At 37.9% G+C, this 20,609-nt stretch overlaps 1 protein-coding gene across 1 annotated transcript in view; it reads left to right on the top strand.

Moving 5' to 3' along the window:
• Nucleotides 1-1,322: 1,322 nt before the first annotated feature.
• The window catches only part of LOC311079171 (interferon-inducible GTPase 5-like), a 31,110-nt gene continuing 11,823 nt past the window's right edge, over nt 1,323-20,609 (top strand). The window contains exon 1 of the mRNA XM_084108383.1: nt 1,323-1,817. The gene's annotated coding sequence lies outside the window, so the exon portion shown is untranslated. The remainder of the gene's footprint in view (nt 1,818-20,609) is intronic.

The raw sequence follows: 20,609 nt of genomic DNA, 5'->3' as shown, positions 1-20,609 counted from the left end.
TATCATCCACACCAGCAGTATAAGAGCTTTTCATATTCATAAAAATTGTCAAAACTTCCATTTTGTCGGTAGGTGTTAAAAAAAAAACGAATTCAAATAATTCCCTTTTAAATATTGTTGGTATGAAGCTCCCCCTGGAGGATTTATGGATTTTGAAAGAGTTTCGCCTATAGAGATGAAATAGTTGTTAAAACCTTTGGCAAGATCATCATCATTGAGATAGTGATTATCATTATGTTTGACATTAGTTTCTGGAAGGACAGTTGCTTTTTGATCCCGGCTGAGCACAGTATTTAGTACTCTCCAGCATCGCTTTTGATCACCTCGAGAAGCCTTAATTAAATCAGTGTAATAATTCCGCTTCCTTATTCGTATTAACTTTGTGAGTCTATTTCTAAATGTAGAATATTTTTCTTTATTGTCATTAGTTGGATTTTTAATGTAGCATTTGTAAAGCTTATTTTTTCTTTTAATTGATTTTAGGATTCCCTTTGTAAGCCAAGTATTTTGATTGCTTGTATCTCCTTTAACAATTTTTTCCCGGTATAGTGATATTAATACTGTTGGTTAATTCATTGATAAAAGCACTATAGGCTCCTTCCGGAGTATTCCAGCTAAATACATAATCCCATGTTTTATGCCTAATATTACCAAGCAATTTATCTAAATATTTTCCTGTTAATACTTTTATGCTTTTTTTAAAAAGAGGTAATGTCTTCTTTTGTTGTTGCCTGGTCTTAGTATCCAAGTCTATGAAAAGTACAATTGGAAAATGATCTGTGATGTCTGACATAATTACACCTGAGTCAAAATGTACATTGATATTTCGTTAGCCTCATAGCATAATTGCCTAAGTCATTTTTTCTTTCTTCTTGTTTTCCAAAGACATTGAAATATGACTTAGGCAAGTATGAGGCTAACGATTTGTAATACTATTATCAATGGTGGACTTAGTTGTTTCTGTTACTCTCGTATATGAGCTTATAGTTGGACATTTTTTTTTTGAAGAAGAAGAATACAGACAATTTAAGAAATAATTTTTCGCACCGTCATCTTTAGCTAAGTTGATGTTAAAATCGCCAAGAATAAAACAATGTTTATTCATGTAATTGATGCTATACTATTTCATCCAGTTTGGTCAAGAAACAATTTAAGTCAGAGTCAGGAGGTCGATAGACGATTCCAACAATTATACTTTTCATATTTTCATTATGTATTTCAATAAATAAGAAATCTGATAACCCAACATCCAAAAGTAGGTCATCCCGAACAGCTACACTCTGCTGTATGTTGGCATATAAGCACACACCCCCACCCAGTCTGCTTGTTCTATTTTTATTATACAGCACATACCTGTCCATGTTGAGTGTGTTCAGATATGACCGCTCATTTATGCAGGTTTCACTACATCCGATAATATTAAACTTATGATCTATACTATAAGAGAGATACTAAGTCATTATGATGCTTTATTAGGCTTCTCGTGTTAAGATGTAATAAAGAAAAAGGACGTTTATCAAACTCTACTAAATTTTCAGGCAAGACATTCAAGGCATTGAAAGTTTGCTTTTGTTCATTTTGATTAATTTTCAAAGATTTAAACCTTATTTGCCTTTTATTTATGTTACGAAAATGGTTTAAAACTAAATAGAATATATCAGTTCCGTATGTTAAGTATAATTTAGTTTCTATCGTCGTGTACTCGTCACTCAAGAGTTTCTCCGTTTCAACTCGTGGACTTCAAGCTCGAGCTTCGTCGGTTTCATTTTTCATAAGGACGCAAAATACAGAAGAGCTTCGATCAAGACTGCAACCAGGTTAGTCTAGTGTAATGAGTTACTAGTGTACAGTTTGCAATAACTGTGTATTTGAGATTGAATTTGCGAGGATTATGTAATGACGCACCAATAATGAAATCAAAACCATGTAGTCTACTCTTGATAATACTTTTTTGTAATAGAAATAAGCGTTAGCTCGTGATTAGGCTATATGATTAGATTAAATATAATTTCTAGTCAAAATGAGCCCTTTAGAGAAACTTGACTATAGGCACTGTTTTTTTGTTTGTTTGTTTGTTTTGTTTGTTTTTTGCGTGTGCCTAGCTGTTTTGTGTTATAATACTTTCTAAAAACAGACACAAACGATGCCATTTTTATCATGAAACTCAAACAATGTTGTTTTGATTTAATATGGCGCGTGACAGATTGCTGTAGCAGATATTCCTGTTTATTGCTGATTACAGATCTCTGCACCGATCAGACAAGTTTTACTAACCAGAGAATTTTTAACATGTGCTGAGGGGGTTTTAGATCATTGACAGGGGGAGCTCTATTAATATATACATACACACAGGGCCGGATCTAGAAAAATATTTATGGGGTGGCGAGAGGGGGGCAGGAATTTTTGAGGGGTGGCAACATATGGCAGAAGTATATATACTGAATTTAAATCGCAGTTAAATTGGCCATAACTTTTAATTCGTTGCTGCCAATAGGGATGGGTATCGTTAAGGTTTTAACGGTATTACTACTCTTACCAATACTCCTTATCGATCCGGTACTTTAACGGTATTCTTATCGGCTCTTTTTGTTATATAAAAAAAGGGGGGAAAAACTATTATGAACACATTTAATATTGCTTTATATTTTGAAATGTAAAATAAATATCTATAGTAAAAGAAAAAGCAATGCTTTAACAAAACAAATAAAATATGCATGCAGAATGTTGCAGAAGGGTGCAGGCTTTTGTGTTTTATATTCAGAAGACATAGGACACCAAAAACAAAGTACAAACACATGGTCAAACAAAAAAAGTAAACAATTAAACAAATATACAAATTATATACCCAGTGCTTTAATTTCAGTAATGTCGGCATTACTGTTCAGGAGTAATATGGGCTAAAAAGACATCTAATAAAGTCAGATTTAAAATAACACTGCATAGGTTATCATAGATTAAAGTTATAAAAGCCAAAATTATTCATTCAAGAGCTGTGACTGATTTTCTCTTTGCCTTTTGTTGTTTGGTTCACATTAATGGAGCAATCGTCAGCAGGTTTATTAGACTGCTGCCCCTTTAAGACCAAATGCAGATCTAATCATTATTACGCATCATATTTTCTCCCAACTATTAACGCCCATTTAAGACATAAACTGTATTTAAGTGAATAAACTGTTTAAGTGAATCTCCAAGACAGCCATTTTGACATATTTGATCGTTTAGATGTGCACACGAAGCCCAAAATATATACGTTGCTTGTCTCGGTAGTTGAACTTTTCTATTGTAAAACAGTCAAAAAAAAAACAAAAAAACATTCTACTTACATTTTACCAGGCATTCGTTAACTTATTTAATCATTTTGACATTGATGAGCTAGACCGCTGAACTTTTAGTCTTCCTAACAACAAACAGAGCGTTGCGTAATGTAGTGCATCAGAGCAGCATCAATAATAATATCAAGTGAATCTCTTATTTGCATCTTAAGTTTATTGCCAATAATAATGACAGGTTTGCGAACGTGAACTCGGTGAGCTCGCGCAAAACACATCTTCAGCACAGCGACTCATTTAAACGCCTCTGATTGGCCGATGTGATCAACAGACATGTCTGTGATTGGCTACAATGCTCAACGCTGCAAAAGCACGTCAAAAGTACCTTCAATGCAAAGGGAAAAATATAAATAAAAATGTAATATGCACTGTTCATGATTAGGTCATCGCGGCCGCTGTAATCTTATTCACATTTGTTTTTCTGATTAATTGCTTTGCTCTGTGAGAAAGACAATCGAACAAAATATTCGGGGCTTCACTAAAAACATTCGGGGCTTAAGCCCCCTTAGCCCAGCCCTAGCGCTGCCCCTCAGTATTTTATATATTTTTTTAAGCTGTTCTTGTCTTTACTAAAATCAAAATTAGGCTAATCAAAGGGAAGAGTGCTCTTACAAATCACGAGGGAGCGATTTGACCGCTGATTTTGGCTAACGTAATAGACTCGCTGTTTTTGCTGATGCTGAATCGTCTTTAGCATACAATACATTCATTACAAATGTAACTTTAAGTTAAACGTGTGTTTAAACTACACCTGGGGAAACTCACTTCACCTTCAGAGGCTCTGTCAGGGGCAGCTCAGTCTAGTCGGGTTGCAGGACCACCGCACCGCAGCAGACTTGCTGTGTGACAGTGTGTGAGCCAGACTGAGCGAACGCCGCTCTGCACGTTTGAATCAGGGACGTAACTATTTGAGAGGCAGGGGGAGGGGCGAATAATACATTTAAAATGAAAAATTAAATTGTTCACTTTTGGTAAATGTATTGGACATAGTGGTGGGTTGTTTTTGTAAGTACAGTTTTTGGATCATCAAAGTTAGGGGGGCAGCTGGGGGGGCAAGGCTCTAGAGTGGGGGGGCACCTGCCCCCCCTTGCCCCCCTGTAGATCCGCCCATGCATACACACTATTAATAAATGAGCAAAACTTGGCCACTAAATATTTAATATTCAATTATTTTAATGATCACAATTAAAGTTTTAATTTTATTAAATTGAACAAGTGCAACATTCAAAAAAAAAAAAAAAAAAAAAAAAAAAAAAAAAAAGAAAGAAAGAAAGAAAAATAAACAAATGAACATGAGTCAATTGCTCATCAACTCTTTGGAATAGAAACACAATACTTATCATTAGAAAGCCCAGACTTTGAAAACTGTTTGGTTTTCGGTGATTCTTAATATTACAATCTGTTATTGGCCCAGATATTACTGGCCCGTTTCAGTAGCACCTCACTGCAGTACATGAGATCCAGGGGGGTGTTGAATCCAGATCTAAGGGGTGGAGATGGGTAGGTTTAGGTATATGTAAGGGAGTTGGACACTATTTAAATAGAACAGACGTTTTGACGGCCGGTGTCATGTTCTAGTTATGTGTGTGTGGTGTGGTGTCACAGACACCCCCCTCGCATTCCAGAGCAACGGGCACTGACAGCTGTTCGGTCACTGTGCTGAAACAACGTCACACTGTTCTTTTTAAAACTGTATAATATAAAATAATTATCTTACATAAAACATTCTATCCTTTATATAAATTATGTAATCTAAAACAATCAAACTAAAGTTGAAAAATATTCTGTTCTTTTAAAAGTATATAAATGAAATCTTTATAAAATAAATATCTTGCTAAACGTATATAATGAAATGCTTAGAAAAATTTAAAAATCATCTTACATTTGAAGAAGAGCTGAAGAGAGTTGAAGAAGTGGCTCCTAACACATCATTGTCCATACAAATGGGTCACAAAAATAATTAAACTAAAGTTGAAAAAAAAATATTCTGTTCTTTTTAAAAGTATATAATGAAATACTTATAAAATCTACCGAACCAAGTATTTCAATTTTAGATAAACATAACTGTCTCAAAACATAGGGAGCGCGCCTCTAATGTATGTGTGTCAAAAAGTAAAGGAGCCGCGTGTGTGTGTGTGTGTGTGTGTGTGTGTGTCTGTGTGTCTGTGCGCGCCCCCTTCGCATGTGAGCTCTGACATATGAAACAGGACCCCACTCCACATTCCTGAGCACGGTGAAAGTGAGAATAATGTTTTATATTTCACACAATAATATAAAATAAATATCTTACTAAAAAAATCTACTGAAACCAATTATTTTAGTTGTAGATGAATAAATAAAATTCATCTTACGTGTTTAGAAACTTACAACTCTTGAACTTACACGTTCAAGAAGGTCTTAAGAGAGTTAACATAAATCACAGAGTGGTTCTCTCTCTCACACCAGCGTCTCTGACTCAGAGGAGTGTATTCAGTGATGCGATGAGACATTGTGAATGTTGTGTTGAATTTACTTCAAAGTAAAATCATAAAAGTTTAAATGATATCTTTTAAAAATAAAAGATGTTTTAAATAAATTATTAAAAGTCTTAATAAAAACAAATATTCTACAACGATGGTCTGTGGAAAAATTCGACTTTAGTATATATATTTAAGTAAGTATATATTTTTTTTATTTATCATGGGTATGTAAAATAATTTGAAGCGTCACAAGTCATCTCACGCCTGTGAAATGTTCAATAATTTCTTAAGTTGTATCTGTGAGAAAATGACAGCAACATAGGCCTATCTTCAGAGAGAGCAACCATGAGAACATTTAGAGACTGTCCCACTGATAGGCTGCTTATAAGGTCCTTCCGATCAGCGCTGAGAAAGAAGTTACTTGACAATAATGTTAGCTTCAGGATATCGGGTGACAGACCGAGCCTCTGTGCATCGTGTCAGAGCGTATGTCATGTTAGTCTGCTAACGTCTTTCCATACTAAATTCATTTCAAAGCATAACCTTAAAATTAAAAGACTGTTTAAATCTTTAAAGTTTCTATAGATTCATATCTTCTATTTATCTTTTAGAAGAATACTGTAATGATTTTGTTTAACGGTGACCTAAAGTATAATTGTTATTAAACAATGTCTGTTCAAAAACTTTAGAAGGTTGAAAAACTGTACTTAGTCGTCTTAAATCTCATTTACATGAAAAGATTCAATCAGCATTTTTTGTCCATGCTGGGGTTTCAATTTTTATGGCTTTCCATAGCTATAATGATGTTTGTACTGTAACTTCATATTCATGTACACCTAAACACAGAAAACATTCTATTCTTTAAAAGTATATAAATTAATTGTTTATAATATAAAATGTAAAAAAAAAACATAATGATTTTTGTACCGTAACTGCATATTTGATCATGTACACCCTAAACATGTACACACATGATACTTCGATCATGTACACCATCACAGAAAACTACATTTTTTAAAAATGAAATAAAATGTAAACAAAGTTTTAGCTAAATAAAAACATTTCCAGAGAGGCTAAGTAGTTCTTTATGCAATGATAAAAACAATCCAAAAAAGCAAATAGCTTAAGTTGTCCTATAACAGCCCCAGACCCTCCCGGTGATAAACTACAGTGTGAACTGAAGCTTCAGGATATAGGGCGACATACCAGATGAGTCTCGGGGGGGACAATGTCACATTAAATCTAGTCTGCAGAGTACATCCAGAGTTTATACTAAATTCATTTAAAAGCATAACTTTAAAAATAGATATTTTAAAATTAAAAGACTGTTTAAATCAAATCTTTAAAGTTTTATTAAAACCATATCTTCTATTTATCTTCTTAGAAGACTAGGTATTATTGTTACTAAACAGCGTCTGTTCAAAAACTTTAGATGGTTGAAAAACTGTACTTAGCCGTCTTAAATCTTAGATCTTTTGTCCATACAACATGTTTGTCACAATGTTGTATTGTTTTTTAGAAATCCGAGGACTCCACGTTGCTCTTATTTAGACTAAGTTGTATCATTTGGAAAATCACCACACGATTTCAGAGACGCAATGTGTGATAAGTAAAGTTGGTCTTGAGCGAATATTTAATTTTACTCGTCTTGATTCAATTTTCATTTAACAATTTTTATTGATTTTCTATTAGACCATGTAACATTTTTTACAACACATATTGGACCAAATGTATACAACCAAATGTTGCTGTGTTATACAAATATTAATTCCTATGAAGATACCCCCCACCCCAACCCACCCAACCATCCCAACCATCCCAGTTTGTCCCTTTAAATCCAGATCTCCCCAAGAATGATTGTCCTTTGAAGTGCTGATCCAACTAAGGATTGCAGGAGCATATACAATACATAATAACCTTTCCAGTACAGTAAGGAATGAATGGAAAAAATAAGAGGGGAATAGAATAATAATAATACAAATAAGATATCTAAATAAGTCCAGTCAAATACGTAATAAATAAATAGTAATAACAGGAAAAAGAAAGAAAAAAAAAAAAAAAAAAAAAGGGGAAGTGGGGGGGGGGGGGACATGTTGCCGCTTCACTCTGAAGATAACTTCTTATTCATCCGTATTTAAGGGTGTTTGTAAGCTCTCATAGTATTCTAAGAAGGGGCTCCAAACCTTCCTGAATGTTTGCACGGAGCCTTTAAGGGTATACCTGATCTTCTCCAGCTTCAGGAAATGCATTACATCCTTAACCCATCTAGTGAAGCTGGGTGGTGTTTGCTCCTTCCAGGAGAGCAGAATGAGACGTCTGGCAATCAGAGAAGTGAATGCTGTAATGGGGCATGTTTGGGGGCGATTTTCAGAGATAAATCCAAATAGGGCACATATTGGGTTGGGGGTAATGTTTTTTTGAAGTATCCTAAGCGCTAAAGATGTTGGCCCAGAATGTATAAAGTTTGGGGCAGGACCAGAACATGTGTATATAATCCGCTGGTTGGCCTTTACAGCGAGGGCACGTAGGGTCTATATCAGGGAAGATTTTCACCAGCCTCGTCTTGGTCAAGTGTGCTCTTAGAACTATTTTAAGTTGTATCACATTATGTCTGGCGCACGGAGAAGATTTATAAACTGAATCAAGTACAGCCTTCCAATGATCATCTGTAAATTCCTCCCCAAGATCATCCTCCCAAAGTCTCCTGACCTCCTGCAAAGAATGCGGGGAGACATTGCCTATACTATTATAGAGATTTGAGATTAAACCTTTGTGTGATGGGGATAGTGAAAGGATATAGTCAACTATATTGCTCGCTGGAAAATCTGGAAAGGAGGTTATACTTTTCTGGACAAAGTGTTTAATTTGGAGAAATCTAAAGTGAGACATGGGTAAATCAAATAATTGAGAGAGTTGGGCAAATGATCCAAACTTGCCATCTACATAAAGATTGGAAATAGACTTAATACCCTTCGAGGACCAAGTTCCAAAGGTAGAGTCTGAGAGAGAAGGTGGAAAATTATAATTATTCTTTATGGGAGAATGCACCGACATTGTCTGCAACTTAAAATGTCTTCTGAATTGAGACCAAATTCTAATAGAGTGATAGACCACTGGATTAGCGCAGAATTGGCTTCGAGGGGGAGGAGAAGGGGCACAAAGTATGGAACCTAGATCAAATGAGCTAGAGGCAAACTCCATTTGCATCCAGGCCTCACTCCTACTGGAGCCCCCTCTTCCCATCCAGTGTAACATTGTCTTTATATTACATGCCCAATAATAGTAAATAAAATTAGGTAGAGCTAGGCCAGCTAGCTTTTTAGGTCTTTGGAGGGAGCTTCTTTTGATTCTGGGTGGTTTACCGTTCCAGATAAAGGAAGATATACTACTCTCTAATGAGCTGAAAAACGATTTTTTTATCAGGATGGGGATATTTTGGAAGAAGTAAAGAAATTTTGGTAACACGACCATTTTGATAAGATTAACTCGGCCTGCTAGGGACAGTGGAAGATTCATCCATCTAGCCATGTCTTTTTTACATTTTTCAAACAAAATATTAAAATTCTTAGTAAAGAGGGACAAAAAAGCAGGAGTAATCTCTACCCCAAGATATTTAAAGCCCTTGTTGACAATTCTAAATGGGAAATGAGATGCAGAGATTGATGTGGCTGCTTGATTGAGAGGAAACATCTCGCTTTTTTCAAAATTGATTTTATAACCAGAGAGGCTTCCGAATTGTTTTAGGATATTGAGAATGGAGGGAACAGAACTTAGTGGGTTTAAGACATATAAAAGAATGTCGTCTGCATATAGGGATAATTTGTGTGTGAGGCCCCAACGCTCTATGCCCTGGAAATTCCCTGATTGTCTAAGGGCAATGGCTAGCGGTTCAATGGCGATAGCGAAAAGCAGTGGAGACAGACTGCAGCCTTGACGTGTGCCTCTGCCAAGAGAGAAATACTCTGATTGCTGTCCATTAGTAATTACTGTGGCTGTAGGATGAGAGTAGAGGAGTTTTATCCAGGAGATGAAGGTATCTCCAAATCCGAATTTTTTTTAAGGTTGCAAACAAATATTGCCATTCAACTCGGTCGAACGCTTTTTCAGCGTCAAGAGATATAACCATTTCCGGGGAGCAGGATGAAGGGGAATAAACAATATTGAAAAGTTTTCTAAAATTTGAACTAGAGTGCCTATTTAGGATAAAGCCTGTTTGGTCTGCTGCAATAATTTGTGGGATAACGGTCTCCAATCTAGCCGCCAGAACCTTGGATAAAATTTTATAATCCACATTCAGAAGGGAGATTGGGCGGTAGGAGGAGCAGTGAAGTGGATCCCTACCACCTTTTGGTAGAAGCGTAACCGCGGCTTGTCGTAAGGTTGGTGGGAGCTGACCGGATGACAGGGATTCATTAAACATAGCTTGGAGCAGCGGGCATAACGTGAGTGCAAATTTTTTATAAAATTCGGAAGAATACCCATCTGGACCAGGAGTCTTGTTGCCTTTCAAGGAATTGATAGCTTTTAGAATCTCTGACTTAGAGATCGCATCTCCCAGTAATGAATTTTGTTCAACTGGAATAGAAGGGAATTGAAGGTTATCAAAGAAGTGGTTGAGCTGTGGAAAGTTACCATCACATTCAGAGCTGTATAATTTACTGTAGTATTGTTTAAAGGTATCATTAATTTCCAAATAGTCTGTCACAATCTCCCCTGTTTGATTATAAATCTTAGGTATAAGGCGAGATGATTGGGCTTGGCGAGCTTGTTGGGCAAGTAGCTTGCCAGCCTTATCACCTGAATCGTAAACTCTAGATTGTGCTTTATTGAGTAAATAAATGGCCTTATCTGTGGAGAATAAGTCGTATTCTGTCTGTAATCGCAGTCTCTCTTTGAAAAGCGTTGGAGATGGAGAAGAGGAATAGTGGTTATCAATCTCTGCAATGGCTCGCGAAATGTCCTTGAGTTTTGAGTCTCTTGCTTTTTTTGTCCTAGAGGAGTATTCAATTATTTGCCCCCGAAGATAGGCCTTGAGAGTCTCCCAAAAGGTTGAGTGGGAAACTTCTGGCGAGGTGTTCGTTTCAATAAAAAAGTTAATTTGAGAAGAGACGTGATTTACAAATTGTTCATCAGCAATGAGGAGGGGATTAAGCCTCCAATTGCGAGAGGGTCTATAGCAGTTGGGTAGAGCTATGCAAAATGAGACCGCACCGTGATCCGAGATAGTAATACTATGATACGTGCAAGAGCTAACATGTCCCAGCAGTCTATTGTCTAGGAGAAAATAGTCGATGCGAGTGTAAGTGTGATGGACATTCGAGAAAAAGGAGAATATTTTTTTATTATTAAATTTGAATCGCCAAATGTCTGAAACACCATTGTGAGCTATGAACTCATTGACAACTTTTGCAGATTTGGTGAGGGGTTGGGGCTTGTTAGATGATCGGTCTAACACAGTGCTGAGTACACAGTTAAAGTCACCACCTATTATCAACTTATAATTGTTATCACCGGGAATGGCAGAGAACAGTTTGTTAAAAAAGTTGTAATCATCATAGTTAGGAGCATAGACATTGATCAAAATGACAAGGCTGGTGAACAATCTACCTGCTACAATGACAAATCTCCCATTTTTATCAGAAATCACTTCCTCAGCTTGAAAGGGAATGTCCTTATGTACGAGAATTGCTGTCCCTCTGGCCTTAGCATTGAACCGGGAGTGGAACACTTGACCAACCCAGCCTTTTTTAAGATAGTTGACATGGTCATTCTTAAGATGGGTTTCCTGCAAAAAGGCTATGTCCGAATTTAATTGTTGTAGATAAGATGTTATTTTTTGTCTTTTCACCCAGGTATTCATACCCTTGGTATTAAGAGAGACAAAGTGAATGGGCCGACTTTGATTACAAATGGTTTTAGATGTCATAATTTAGAAGATTATGGGGATGTGAATAGTGAGTGGCAGCATGGGCGGGGATAGGGAAGAGAAAAAGAAAAGAAAAAATAAAATAAAAAAAAAAAAAAAAAAAAAAGGGAAAAAGGGGGCAAATTGAAAATAAATATCTGGAAAGGGACAGGGATTTCTAACAAAACTCAGAGCTGTCAGCTTAGAGAACATCAATCTGACACTTGAACTCTGTTTTACAAAGGAACAAAACAATCACATTATTACAGCTTTTAACGTGTAACTGTGCAAAGGCACTGTGTTTCAGGTAAAAACAATTTAAACAATTGTACATTATAGTCATGCTGTATGTAGCATGTGTAAATGTGTGAATTGTAGCCAGAGCAGCTACAGCAGAGGGAATTCTAGAATGCAAAAAAGGGTTTACTCATTTCCGTCTGCCAGTGCTCTATGGGCTTATGATTGTGTATGTGTGTACGTACGTGCGAAGGTGTATGTGCGTGCAAGGGTGTATGTGTGTAAATTATACTGTGTGTAAAGGGAAGCGCTTCTATCTTAGTGGGCGACAATGTGATTTTAATACCAGAAGACTCACGGAAGTCCATAAGAAACTGAACTTAAAGCAGCATTGTAAATACTCGTCTTGATTCAAAGTATAAGTATAAGATCGTATAAGACCATTTTTACTTGTATCTCCCGAACTATCCTTAATCAGTGTGGAAACACACAGGGGTGAAACCCTTTACTGAGAATATACTATCGGTTATCTACTCAAAATATATGTAGAAGTTTCAAATGTTAGCATTAGCTGATGGTGGCCGCATGAACAGACTTTGGGGAGAGCTAGCAGGAATCATGCCCTTTGACCTCCTCGATAGTCTTTTTTTTTTTTTTTGTTAAAGACCGTACAAGTTAGTCCTCCCAAAAGAATTTCTCCCATCTAGCGGTGAAATTCTATTTTGCATTTAAACGAATAGTGCTCTCTATCGCCTCGCTTTTTGCAACTTTGGTAAATGTGCCAAGAATCTATGACAACATGTCTTCCAATAGCACATCATCGAGTTTAACTATACATGTTCTACCGTTGTGCTGCCTATATAATGATTTACACAACCAAGCAATGAAAAAAGCTTGTCATTTAGACCATAACTTTGACTTACCTGTCGAGAAGAAAGCAGGCAACCACCCTTTCAAGTCTTTCTCCTTCATTAGCTCTTTCCACCTGGGAAAAGCTATCCCGATATTTATTTACATCCCGATAAATAAAATTTCTGCTTTTTGGCGACAAGGATTCCTTTATATATTGTCCCGTGCAGTGCAGCCTTTCAAACGTGCCGGGGCAGTATCAACGCCTCCCATATGGTCTAGCTTTTCCTGGTTTTCATCCAGGCTGCCCGGGTTCGACTCCCAGTATGAGAAGACAATTTTCACAAATACAATTATATTGAATTCAGAAAATTTCACTATGGAATATTTACTTTATCTATCATAATTTCAATTTAGTACGTCATCATTTAAACTTTTCATCTCATAATTATGACGCATAGTCATAATTTCAACTTTTTAAGTCATAATTTACCATTTTAATGTAATACTTAAAACGTTTTTAAAAACTGAAACCATGTAGGTATACTCTTGATATTTCTAATACTTTTTTGTAATATAAATAAGTGTTAGCTCGTGATTAGGCTATATGATTAGACTCTAAGTATAATTTTTATTCAAAATGAGCCCTTTAGAGAAACTTGACAATAGGCTTTTTTTTTTTCTTTTTTTTTTTTTTGTGCCTGCTTTTATGTTATAGCCTACTTTATAAAAAAAAGTACAAACGATGCCATTCTTATCAGGAAACTCAAACAATAAATGTTGTTTTGATGTGATTTAATATCCCAGCAAACACAGAACGTTCCCCTAACGTTCCCATATGGTTCCCATTTGGTTATTTTTTGGGAACCAAATAAGAACGTTCTAGGAACGTTCTCTGTAGGTTATTTTTAGGTTTAATTTTTATAACCTAAATAGAACATTCTGGGAACGTTCCCTGCAGGTTGTTATTTAATAACCTAAAGAGAACCTTCCCAGAACGTTTCCTGCAGGTTATTTTTAGGATTAATTTTTATAACCTAAAGAGAACGTTCTGGGAAGGTTCCCTGCAGATTGTTATTTAATAACCTAAAGAGAACCTTCCCAGAACGTTTCCTGCAGGTTATTTTTAGGTTTAATTTTTATAACCTAAAGAGAACCTTCCCAGAACGTTTCCTAGCAGGTTATTTTTAGGTTTTATTTTTATAACCTAAAGAGAACGTACTCGGTTACTAACGTAACCTCGGTTCTCTCTAGAAGAGGGAACGAGTACTGCGTCTTAGCTAAGACGCTGCGGGAAAAGTCTCTTTTCACGAAATACTGAAGCAAAAAATTATCCTTAATTTTGTAATATTGTAAAGCGCATTTGCAGCAGCATACAGCCATAGGCGAGACGGCTCGCTCGCTCATTGGCTGCTCTGCGGCAACTGCATAAGCCTATCGAGCGAGGGCTGATGCAACATCAGACCAATGAGGGCGCTTCGCGCCCTCCTTGCCACTTCCCGCCGAAACGGGCGTGGCCTAGCCTTATAAAGGTAGCTCGAAAAGGCTGACTCACTTGATTTATTTCATCGCCGAAGCGAACCAGAGTGAATCGTACGCACGGCGGGGAACGCAGTACTCGTTCCCTCTTCTAGAGAGAACCGAGGTTACGTTAGTAACCGAGTACGTTCTCTTACGAGAGTTCTCTCGTACTGCGTCTTAGCTAAGACGTTGCGGGAACCCAATGTAAAACGCCGTGCGTGCAGGGATGAAACACCAATAAACCTGGAAGCGAAGCCCAGGATTTACAGTGCACAATCACTAGAGGGACTCACAGAGAGTCCTAGAACAGGAGGGGGAACCCTCCGTCCCCATATATAGCAGCGTCGGCAGACGCGATAATATGACATCACATAGTCAAGGCAAGAGCCTGACTAATGTGGGAATGTGGGTCTTACGCAATACTGCCCATATGACAGTCGGCAGCGCGCTGCGCTTGCGATCTCAGTGTTCCAATCAGACTACTGATTCAGCTACACCGACAACAGCTTAGCCTGTAAGGCGGGAACCTCTAGGTTATAAAACCTGATAAATGTAGACGGCGAGGCCCAACCTGCCGCCATACATATATCCTGTAAGGATATCCCACTAGACCAGGCCCACGACGAGGCAACGCCTCTCGTGGAGTGCGCTCTGACACCCAGTGGGCACTGAAGACCCCTGGAAGTGTAAGCTAACGCTATGGCGTCAACTATCCATCTGGATAGGCTTTGTTTCGAAACAGCCATTCCCTTGGAACGTCCACTGAACGAGACAAACAGCTGCTCAGTCTGTCTGAAGACAGCAGAGCGAGACACATAAGCTCTTAAAGCCCTAACAGGGCAAAGAGAACTTAAGTCTCCTTCCTCTTCCGACACCGGCAGGGCAGACAGGGAAATAACCTGAGCCCGAAACGGTGTGTTGAGGTTTGAGTATGACTCCTGAGTCATTAGGCCCAAACTCCAAGCACGTCGGGCTCACCGAGAGCGCGTGCAGGTCACCTATGCGCTTCACTGAAGCGAGAGCCAGCAAGAACACTGTCTTAAATGACAGATGTTTGAGGCTAATCGTCTGGATGGGCTCGAAAGGGGAACCTTTCATGGCCTCCAAAACCGTAGAGAGGTCCCATACAGGGACTGAGGGAGGTCTGGGAGGATTCAGCCTCCTAGCTCCCCTGAAGAAGCGGATGACCAAATCGTTCCTTCCTATTGACTGACCGAGCGTTGTTTCAGAGAACGCTGCGATAGCCGCCACATAAACTTTGAGCGTGGAGGGGGCTCTGCCCTTATCCAACAGCTCCTGTAGGAAGGAGAGAACCTCCGTCACCTCACAATCGAGGGGTGAACATCCCCGAGCTGTGCACCAGCTGGAGAATACCGACCACTTTGAAGCATAGAGCCGTCGAGTCGACGGAGCTCTAGCCTGAGTGATAGTATTTAGCACTCCCACTGAGAGATCAGCGGGTAACCGTTGAGCGCCCACACGTGGAGGGACCACAACTCTGGTCGAGGGTGCCAAATCGAGCCCCTGGCCTGCGAGAGGGGGTCCCTCCTCAACGGCACTGGCCACGGGGCAGTGTCTGCTAACTGCACAGGGAACTGGGAAATGTAAGAGAAAAGGGGCCAGTAACTACGAACACACTTTTCTCCTTTCGCCGGTGAATGACGCGCAGAGGCAGGGTAGTTTTTCTTGTAACGTAAAGAAAAACTAACCCCGACCGTCCGCTTCCAGGAGGAGCAGCCTCGGAGAAGGATGCCAGGTGAGTCCTCAGAGTCACCATAGGCAATCGGCTCGGAGTGAGGGCGGTCGCCGTCAGCGAGCGCGAGAGCTGCGAGATCCTCTAGGAAAGGGGGGCGTCTTGAAAAAGACGCCCGGCTCTTTTAGTGTAAAATGTACATACATAATACACATTATACACAGAAAATATATAGAAGGATATAGGCGCCGGAATGCGCAGCAGGTACGGCAGTGGAAGGCGGCGCTGGCCAGCGGCTTCAAGTGGCTCGTCCCGCTGAATTGCTTCTCAGACGACGCGTTGCTTCTCTCGTGATCCAACGATGCGTGAGCTTCGCTGAAGAGATGAAAAATCAAGTGAGTCAGCCTTTTCGAGCTACCTTTATAAGGCTAGGCCACGCCCGTTTCGGCGGGAAGTGGCAAGGAGGGCGCGAAGCGCCCTCATTGGTCTGATGTTGCATCAGCCCTCGCTCGATAGGCTTATGCAGTTGCCGCAGAGCAGCCAATGAGCGAGCGAGCCGTCTCGCCTATGGCTGTATGCTGCTGCAAATGCGCTTTACAATATTACAAAATTAAGGATAATTTTTTGCTTCAGTATTTCGTGAAAAGAGACTTTTCCCGCAGCGTCTTAGCTAAGACGCAGTACGAGAGAACTCTCGTAAGAGAACCTTCCCAGAACGTTTCCTGCAGGTTATTATTTTAATATCACTTACTATTAACAGGCAGATTACCAACTGACAACGTCGTCAGTACGGTCCCCTAAGGTTATAAGATAACCAACAACGTTCAGATCTATTCGCAATAACTTTTTATTAATGATATTTTAAATTATGTTATATATTTTAATTCTATTATGTTTATTTAAATGCTGCGTGACTTTGAAGTGTTTTAATGCGCATGCGCGTGATCAAATACTGGAGCACGTGCGCTGTCGCTGCGCCGCCTGCGCGAGAGCAGATGGAAACGTCATCGACAACTGACAAACAACAAAACTCCCGTCTCTCGCTGTTGGTTTCACTGCTTTCAGGTAAGTTTAGTCAACAAAATCTCACAAATAATACACACAAACGTTCCTGACACATTTCTTACGTGTAAATGACACGCTTCTGTTGAATATTTACTTTAAAGAAATGGTTTTGTGTCTTTGAAAAAGTCCGTTAGAATCTAAGCTAGCAGCTAACCGTTTTCAGAAGAGAACGTTAGGCCTAAGTTACGCTACGGTATTATTTATGAAAGTTTGGGTTTTTAAACACATATTTAGTGTAGATAACAGTTTTTGATAGTTTTGCTGGTAATTTGTCAATGGGAAGTAAGCTAATTTATTTAGGCTAACTTAACCTAAAAGAATGCACTGACTGTATTGTTAACTTAATCAGTGACGTCACTTACCAATATTGCTAAAATGTGATTTCAGAATAGCGAGAGAAAAAATAAAACTCTACAACAAGGGGTGAGTTATTGTTTAATCATGATAATTCCATATGCATTTATTTCACAATACATTATCTTAATATTTGTATATATTTATCTTTTCTGCATTTCACCTCTGTTCTAGCTTGGCTCCTTATAATAAACCTATCCCATGTAATATTGTTGGCTCTGTGACAAATAGCCTGTTATGTTCCTAGATCATCATGCTGAAGGCCTGCTGCACCCCCTGTCCAAGAAAATCTCTATGAACCATATGACTACTAGTAAGCAAAACCACCTCAAACATACAGTGCACTGCTGTTCAAAGATTTGGGGTCTGTAAGATTTATGCTTTTGAAATAAGTCTCACATTTTAAAATCATTAACCCCAGGTTTTTTCAGTGAGATTGTCCTTGAGAAGCCTGTAGGCTAAATAATCAGCTAAATAATAGGCGACTAATACAATATTATAATGTCATAGTTATAATAATAATTCATTTAACTATTATGATAACATGATATCCTGATCATTAGTATATTTTATTTTATTTCTTTAGGTCTGTTTTGAATTATGTTGTCCAATGAGACTGACACCATACTGTCCAACTCAAAGGTATTTATGTATTTGTATGTTTTTTTTTATTGATCAATACTGAAATTCTTTGTACTTTTAAATGCTGAATCTGGTTCAGGGGGTCGACAACTTTAGGCAGTTATTTTTCACAGATATCTTGGGCAGCTGTGGCTCATACTCTTAGCCTTTAAAAATGTTTGAATTGATATCCCCAATGCAATATCAGGGGGTAAATATATCATTAGAGTTCTTAAAGTTATGGCTTTGCTCTTGTTACCAGATGAGATATAATCCCTATTGTTTGGCCCTGTGATTCTTCAGGACAAGACCTTGATGCTATCCACACTCAGTAGATGAAGAAGGTGAGTTTAGCCGAATTCAGTTCTCTTTCCCTTTCTTTTGAGCTTAAACGGACACATGCACACAAAATGAAGTCTAAATGCCCATCTTGGCGAGTTTCCTCGTAAACAGTCTTGTGTTTTAAACAGAAAGAAAACGTATGCGTGTCATTTATATTAGGTCTGCGCATTCGTCTTATAGGGACAGCAGCCTAACGTACCCGCAGCTGTTTGTGTCGCCAATTGTGATCAAACATCAAAAGAGAAAATGACTTGTAGCTTTAGCAAAGATACATTCATTTTATAGTTATTTTATTTTTACACTGAAGACTTATTTTACATTTTAGTAAGATTTACAGTTTTACAGTTAGATTTAACTGAAAAACATAATGCACTGCTTATTTCAACTGTATTTTTCTTCTATTGTATTAATCTATGCTTGTTATCTATTGTAATTTTCTATGCAGGTTCACTCCTCTACAAAATCCCCCCAATAGAGGTTATGCGGAGCGCCCAGCGGTCGAACCAGAAGAGGTCTAAGCATTTCTGCTTTTCACTTCCGTACACATCTGCAGCGGTAGGTGATCTCTGAGTTTACTGTTAATTTTCGCTTATTTTACAAAAATTCTTATTTCTGTTTTAATTAAAATGTCACGAATGCTAAAATATCAGAAAAGGGAACATCCGAACAGCAGTTTTTGTTGTGTGCCGGTCTGCTCTATGTCGGGGAAAATGAGTAGTACAGAAGTACAAATAGGTTCTGTACTCATAAAGTGACGTCAGCATCCGCGTCAGCAGTAGCATTCGCTACTCTAAATAAACTCTAAACTCTACTCTAGAATTATATCTCTAAATAAACTCTAAATTTTTCAATATCGTGCAGCACTAATATTGAGCATATCTTAAAGTGAACCTGGAATAATAATTTGTGATACCAGATGAGATGTATGTATGATAGATTTTGAACTGTACTATTTTTATTATTACAGGTTTTCTGGGATCCCAGCGGAAGGCATCAAGGCATCAGACGTTGGCCTGGACAGATGTACCTGTAAACTACACCGACCTTTGCTTTTGCATGGATGGCTGATTATTACCATGTTCTGTGAGGGTATCATTATAGGAAAACTGAGCACCTGTGACAGTGGCATTTGTAGGTGTAAAGTCACAGAGATGAAAAAAAAATTGATAGCAGTTTCAAACTTTTTTTCTCTTTCTCTCTCATGAACAACACAGCAGTTACAGGTTTTCAAATTCTTCATTGGAGGTGAGACTTATACATTATATGTAGAGCAAATTCGCAGGTCAGAGTTCACTAGACTTGAATATTATTTTCTCTGTTTTTTTGTTTGACTTCAGAGTTGAAAGTGGGCTTAAAGGGTATATAGGCTTAATGGTTACCCTTACCCCTATATAAAACATTATTTTTACTTTTTACAAACATTTTTTGATTTGTAGTCTGAAATAATAAATAGTGCAATATAAATAAATGCAATGTAGTGTTTTCAAATATATAATTTTTTCTATAGACATTGATGCTGAAATATCTGAATAAATACACGATACCAGCAGCGCTCGTGCTCTCATATCTCCTACAGCTTGTGACACACGATCCCACCTCACTCTTTTCATTTGCTCCGGATGAATATTAATGCCATTGCAGGGCTTGAATTTTGGCATGGGATTGTTTGTCCGTGTAACGCGTTGTCTTTTTATTTTCTTGTTAAATTTGTAGATGGTGTTGGGAGTTTAAATGTTTTGAGCGGAGTGAAGATTGGCACATTCATGTATATTGTATATAAATTAATACTTTTTCAATTTTGTTGTAAGTTGTAGGCTACAGTTTGCAAAAATATAGTTTTAATTAAAATGTTTGTGCAGTTTTATTTATTGAAATATTTTCATGTTTGAAATATTAAATGTAAATTACTGTTCCTGAATACATTTTGCAAATGCTGTTTTTAATGACTTATTTTAGGTTGATAATTAAACAATGAATCAACAAAAACATGGATTGTGTGCTGATTTATTTATTTAATACAAACTGATTGATTTACTTATTAATGATAGTTTCTGTTAATTCAATTTATTGTAATAATAATATATTCATAGGATTCTTAAGTGTTTGAACAATAAACAATGTAGAATATGTTGTTTTTAGATCTATAATTTGTTTACAGGCATATCAGGATGTGTAGACGTTAGGAGAACCTTCCGGGAACGTTCTGGGTACGTTCCCCTAACCTATAGGGAACG

Source organism: Abramis brama (genome assembly GCF_963993115.1).
Source record: "Abramis brama genome assembly, chromosome: 3".
Classification (NCBI taxonomy): Eukaryota; Metazoa; Chordata; class Actinopteri; order Cypriniformes; family Leuciscidae; genus Abramis; species Abramis brama.
This window is presented reverse-complemented; position numbering and strand designations above follow the sequence as displayed.